Below are 6,394 nucleotides of genomic sequence, written 5' to 3'. Positions count from 1 at the left end.
CTCTCCTTATCTTAGCAACTGGTATATTAAAAACAAAAATACACTGTTTCAGTATGTTTGAAATTATTATGAAGACTGTGCATCAATCCTTACTTTACTTGTTAAATGCTGACTAATGGAAAACTTTCAAATAAAAGAGATATTTTATTAACATGTAAGTTGAGAGAAAATAAAATGAAAAACAGCAAATGAAGTTTTGCTGCCCAGATTACAGAAATATATATTCCAGAAAGTAGAAGACAGTAATTCTTAGACCATAAACTATCACTTACTTGCTCAGAGACATGATGCCTCTCCACACAGCTCTTTCTACCTTTTTTTATGCTGCAGCATGTTAGCAACTCATATTTGAATTTATTCTTTGCTTCTTTCACAAAAAATCCAAAACAAAACAAAAAAAAAAAACCCTCCCTTTATTTACAGTGTACTGAAAAAAAATTATCTTGGAAAGCAAGTGTATCATGGAGTCATTGTTCCAACATGGGGGTTATTTGTTGGGGTTTTTTGTGGACTTATTGTTTGGTTTGGGTTTTTTTTAGCATATTTTATTTTAAGCGAAGCAGTTTCTGATTTTAAAGCTTTATTCCCATATTAAATTTGGATATGAGATTTGCACTGGGCCAAAAGTAATGTTTGGCTTTGATAATTAAATGCTTCAAATACAAGGATGTGAAAAATCAGTCAATTCTAATTCTGCAGAACTTTAAGGGATTAAGCAGATATAGGCTATCAAAAAAAGTTTTATTTATATTAATTTTCAGGTCTTCTAATTTCCATCAGAATTTACTTTTTTCTTTCTTCCTTTATTCTCCTTCAGCTTTGTGATTAACTGTTCCTTACCAATCCCAGTGCCTAGTTCCCTTCACCCACCTCATCCTCCTATTTCCTTTTATTTTTAGCACCTACAGATTCTATTCTTGATATTTTTTTCAGTAATTTCACCTGAGCAAAATCCAATTCTGGTGAGCTTTTTGCTGCTATTGCTTTTGACATGGTTCTTATTATTCAAGAAAGATGCAAACCCAGTCATTTTGAGGGAAGAAAACCTCTTTTATCATTTTCAGCCCTTTATGGGAGTCAGAATAACTGGGAGTCTCAAGCTTTGTGATGGCAGTAAATTCAGTGTAGCTGCCTGTTATTAGTTACTGTGACAACAGTACCTGGCAGGGACTGGGCTGTGACAATCAGCACTTTGTGAGGCACCTTCCCTGCCTGGTGTGAGGACTCCTTCTAAGGTCAGTTCTCAAGCAGTTTCTGTCCTACTGCCTTGTTTTGGAAGATAAGAGAATTTACTAGCAGAGATGAGGGCTATTTCATGCCAGTTGCTCTTTGTGTCCAAGAAGATTTCCAGATATGTTTAATTTGCAAGTATAAACACAGCCTTACAGTGGAGAAGGCCTGCCAAGAAATTTTGCAGAGGGAAAAGTTACTTAGGCAGGGACATTCTAATGCTGTCTTCCAAATAACAATCAATTTGTGTTGTCTTATTCTCTTTTCATCTCCCCAGCTTTCATACTTGCTTGTGTTAAAAAAAAAAAAAAAAAACAACCAAACAACAAAAAAGTGTTTTCTTTCCTTGTGAGCCAAATACTTGTATTTTAATTAGTAGAAACCTTCCCCTTGCAACCTCTCTTTCTTCAATACAGTAGCAGCACTTATATGAGAATTGTCAGGTGCTCTTCTTATTTTTATCATCTGTTTCTGTTTCCTGATCATTATCAATCATGCTGCATCATAAACTAACTAATTGGGCCATCTAAATTTGAAAAATTGGAAATAACAGAGTAATTTAAAATAAACCACACCATCACATACACTCAATATAGACAATTTACATATAGAGCTATTTTACAAGCACAAGCTGAATTTGAAAATCATTGTGGGTAAAGGAGGCAATCTCTAACACACTCCAACATGGGGAGGAGACCACAGGGCAGTTTCATTGCTTTGGCTGTAATTTGGTAAGGGGGCAGTTTGTGCTTCAGGTGAGCTGACCCTTAGCCTTCACAAACTGAGGAAATAACGTTCTCTATCCCCGACTTAAGTTTTAATTTCCTATCTAAATTGCTAAACATAAGATAGAGATTGTAAATTCAGACTACTTAAATACTACTCTTACAAAATTCAGTGTAAATGGATTTTTTTGGTAGCAACTGATACTCTCCAACCAGTCACAAACACACTGACTGTGTTATGTTCTTATAATGTCAGAGCGAGGCCTGGGGCCAAAATATACACAAGACAGACACAAAAAAAGTTAGCTGTTTGTTGATTTACTCTTTTATTCTAATAAATGGCCATCCTGTAATTTTTTTTAAAATGCAAGTAATTGATTCTCTGGCATTAAAAAAAATATTTCTAAGTCATATGATCTGAAAATGACATCTTAATATCTATGGCATACCAGCCACAGTGTTAATGAACCAAAGTACTTGGGCAGAGTAATGCAGGGAAAGCATTATTGTACAAATTTATTGAAAATATCTTCAGGTATTTAAAGAATTCAGATAGTATATGTTTATATATTTTCTTCTATAAATGTATTTTACACATACAAGAGAAGTCCAGATGACAGTGGAGAGCTCAAAACAACTTGAGTTGTTTAGATTTTAAATTGCAGAATTCTAATACTGTACAAAGACTTAATCCTTTACACATTTTAGAACATTCTTAGAGCACTGAAGATCTTTTCCAGGTAAGTCTGTAAAACTTGTTACTGTAATTCTTTCCCAACCGAGAGCTCTGTAGACATAATAAATACCCCACACATAACCAACAACTGAGGCTTTAACCTGGCACTTACGAGATCCGCTCAGTGGAAAGAATGAAGCAAAGGCCTGAACAATTTCAACTGACTGAATAAAAGGTGCAATCAGGAATGAAAATTGCATTATTTGAAATGTCTCTTTGATGAATAAAGTCAATGTGTAAACTCTGAACAAAACAGGTCACTAAAATAAGAGGGGTTTTCTCCTAGGGACAAAATGATAATGCTCATATGACAAGTTATTGTTTAATCAGCAACTGAAAAAAAATCAGATATTGTAAGAACAACAGCATAGAAGTTTATATAGAAGAAGAAGAAATAAAATTTAGACTTCAGGTGTACCAACAAATTTTAATTTTGCATTCACAAGCCAAGATTTCTGGAGATTCTTAAAAATCCACTTCAGAACCATCCTGATCATGATGTGATCACATCCTGAGAGTGACAAGGCAACAAAAAGAACCCTCCAAAACAAAAGACTTCAAACACACACTGAACAAAAAAAGCCAGGTCAGAGCAACTTTAAGCTATGAAAATTTGTACAGCTACAAAACAAAGCTTGGATGAGTTAGATTACCTGAATTTGTTGTAGTCAAAGAGGAAGACTGAAAGAAAAGGTTAAAAAATTTATGAGCATTGTAAGACTGAAAGCTTCAAGGAGAAATTAAAGGAAGTGTTCCAGTTACATTTGCATAGAACACTGAATAAAAGAGACCTGATCACTGGGTAGAGTTCTCTCATGCATCTGTAGCAATAGATGTGAACTAACTTCTCCCCTCCCTCCCCTGTTTCAACACATACAGACGTTCAAGCTTAGACTCGTCAGTGGAAAGGGAAATAAAAGTTGGGAAGAACAAGTTGGAGCAATATGAACTCATCCAACACCCCAAAAAAGTGGCCATGAATTGTTCAACAGAACAAGAGTTTAATGTGCAACAGGCTTGAGAACACAGGAAATAAAGAACAATCCAAATATAAATTATGGGCACGTGATGGAACTCAAAGACAACACCCTCACTGTAACTAGAGAGCATGGAAAATTAATAATCATTTAGAATTAAAGAATCCAATACAGAATTACACAAAAGACAGCACTACAGTAGTCAAAAGAGGGTATTATAAAAATCTAAAGCAGACACTTTGTTACAAAGATGCCAAGATACTGAGGAAGAAAAGCTATGATGTTTAAGTATGACATTGATCCAAGTGGGAAGCGAGAAATAACCAAAGAAATGAAGGAAGCAGCAAGAAGTTGAGCTTCAAGGCCATGGTACGTAACTACTGCACTCAGAGACGCGCCAGATGTGCAGGGTGTGACACGACACGATGTGAAGCACGCTGAGCAATGGGAGGCACGGCGCGCCGAGGCAGGAGGACTGAGCAGGTCCTGAGAAAGCACTCGAGGGACCAGCAGCGGGTGATGCCCCGCAGGAGCCGAGAGAAGACCTATTCGCTCCCTGCTGCGGAGGAGTGGGACGCAGACCAGCGTCGGCATGCGGGACCCAGGAGCTGCCCACGGGCTGCAGGGACGGCGTTTCCAGCGGCTACGGAAGCACCTGCAGCCCCCTCGGCGCGGGCACTCCCTAAGACCCCGGCGCCCCCGGTGACCGACAGCCTCCCTGGAGGCTCCGGGCCCGCACCACCCCTCAGAAAGGGCCCGAGGCCTTCCCCCGTACCCTCTCACTGCGCCTCCCGCGCCGTCCCGCAGGTACTGGAGGTGGCGGACGAGCGGCCGGGCCCGACCCGGCCCCGCTCCCGGCGCTCCGCTCAGGCCGCCATGTTGTGTTCCAGTCGCCCCGGCAACCGCGCACGCGCCGGCCCCGCGGCACACGGCGCGGGCGGGGCGCATGCGCAGAGCGCACGGCGTGCCAGCGCCCCGCCCCTGCCCGCCAGGTGCGCGCCCAGGTGCGGGAGGATCGCGGATGTCGCACCCTCGGATAATCTTTTTTTTTTTTTTTTTTTTTCTTTTTTTTAAGGGAAAGGAAAGACAGTCCCAAGGGGAATGGGTTGTCTGGACGAGAGCCACCAGGACTGAAGTCAGGAGGATGGAGCAGTAGCTGGGGGAAGTTTCGGCAGTGCGAGATCTCAACCCTTTGGCCTCTTACCCAGATGGGAGCCCAGACTCAACGGGAAAAAAAGAACTGCGCCTGCGGACTAATCAGCATAAAGTAGCGAGATGCTACTACCAAATAGTAGTCTGAATGCTAATTAATAGAAAACTTACGTAGTTCGTAACCGAGGAATGCTGATGCCTTTGTTTGTTAATAGGTATACCTTTTGGCAAGTGTAAAGTTTTGATGATCACTGGGCTGGACTTTTGTGGGATACCACCCAGCTCCCTGCTTTGTGCAAGATAAAATAGAACCCGAAATAGCTCGCCTCGAGGTGTCAATGGGCGTCCCGACTCCCCGGGGGTGGCGGGCTTAAGGAGGGGAGCCCCTGGGACAGAAGATGTGCTCCATAAATCCAGCGGCTCTGCTACCAAGCCTCCCGCGGCCGGAGCAGCGCCCCGGCGGGCTCAGATTCATCCCCGGTGATGGCCTGATCCCTGGCGGATCCTGCACGCCACTGCGGGATGGGGAGAGCAGCCGTACCGCCAGCCCGGCAGAGAGAAGAGCCCGGGGAGAGAGAGACCCGGGGCTGTGTTCCTGTGTTCTCACCCAGCTGTCTCCAAAAACCTGCATTTTGGAGACCTGTCTCATCCCCTCCCTGTCCCCGCCCCCGGTGTTTGCCTCTTGCTAAACAGACATCGTGTGCTTTAACGTAGGCTTCAAAGGAGAGCAGAAAAGTTCTTTTCTATACAGCATATGTAGTAAAAATCAAAACACCAGGAAAAGGTGAATTTTCTGTCCGTGCAAACCAAGATCCTAGTAGTGGGTTAAACAGAATAGTAGATGCTTTTTAAGAATGTTCAAATAATTTAATTAAAAGAAGCTGGAATCATATCATAGTAAATTTGAAGAAGTATTAGTCTATTGACTTAGAGGCGAAGTTATCCACAATCCCGCGTTACGGTTGTTCCCTACCAGGCGCTGCATCTCTCTATAGGAAGGGAAGAGTTTTCAGATTTGCTTTTGGTTTTGCCGAGGAGTTAAGCGTGTGTTTCCATATGCGCGGGCCCGGCCCCGGCGCTCCCGGGGACGAGGAGGTTCCTTACCCAGTCCATCGCCTTCGCTGCTCCGGCCGAAAGGTGGAATACTGGCAGGGAGTTGTCTTTATTTATCCCAGAGGAAGGCTGCCAACCAGGTGGCCGGTTAGCTCAGTTGGTTAGAGCGTGGTGCTAATAACGCCAAGGTCGCGGGTTCGATCCCCGTACGGGCCACATTAAATTATATTTTATTCCCTCTCCGTCTTTATTTTTCGTCTCTCCGATTTGTCCCAGCGAGTCCCACCCACCTCACGCAGTTCTACTGAGACGCGGCGCGACCTCTGCACACGGGCAGGGCCGCGGGGCGGGGGTGGCTCTGGGTGTGTCTGTCTGTCTGTCTGCGCGGGGCTCGAGCGTCCCGGGCGGCTGCAGGGCGGGCCGAGCTTCGTCGCGCTCCTGCGGCTAATGGAGCCCGGCCGAGCGCCGGGTCAGCTACAGCGTGCTCGGGTGACGCCTTCGGGCTCTTTTCTACCGTGTGG

The 6,394-nt window shown here is 43.7% G+C and overlaps 2 long non-coding RNA genes and 1 other non-coding gene across 3 annotated transcripts; 2 read left to right on the top strand and 1 right to left on the bottom strand.

The window, feature by feature from the left end:
* Window positions 1–54: 54 nt before the first annotated feature.
* LOC137475271 (uncharacterized) lies at window positions 55–3,147 on the bottom strand. Its single transcript, XR_010999789.1, has 2 exons — window positions 1,387–3,147; window positions 55–1,266 (listed from the first exon to the last, which is right to left on the bottom strand). It is a non-coding gene; the product is annotated as an uncharacterized lncRNA (long non-coding RNA).
* LOC137475274 (uncharacterized) lies at window positions 1,172–3,229 on the top strand. Its single transcript, XR_010999793.1, has 2 exons — window positions 1,172–1,235; window positions 3,138–3,229. It is a non-coding gene; the product is annotated as an uncharacterized lncRNA (long non-coding RNA).
* A 2,786-nt stretch (window positions 3,230–6,015) lies between these two features.
* Window positions 6,016–6,089, top strand: TRNAI-AAU (transfer RNA isoleucine (anticodon AAU)). The gene has a single exon. It is a non-coding gene; the product is annotated as a tRNA-Ile (tRNA).
* Window positions 6,090–6,394: the final 305 nt, after the last annotated feature.

Source organism: Anomalospiza imberbis, chromosome 6 (assembly GCF_031753505.1).
Source record: "Anomalospiza imberbis isolate Cuckoo-Finch-1a 21T00152 chromosome 6, ASM3175350v1, whole genome shotgun sequence".
NCBI lineage: Eukaryota > Metazoa > Chordata > Aves > Passeriformes > Viduidae > Anomalospiza > Anomalospiza imberbis.
Note: the sequence above shows the minus strand (reverse complement) of the source record. Positions and strands in the feature narration are given on the sequence as shown.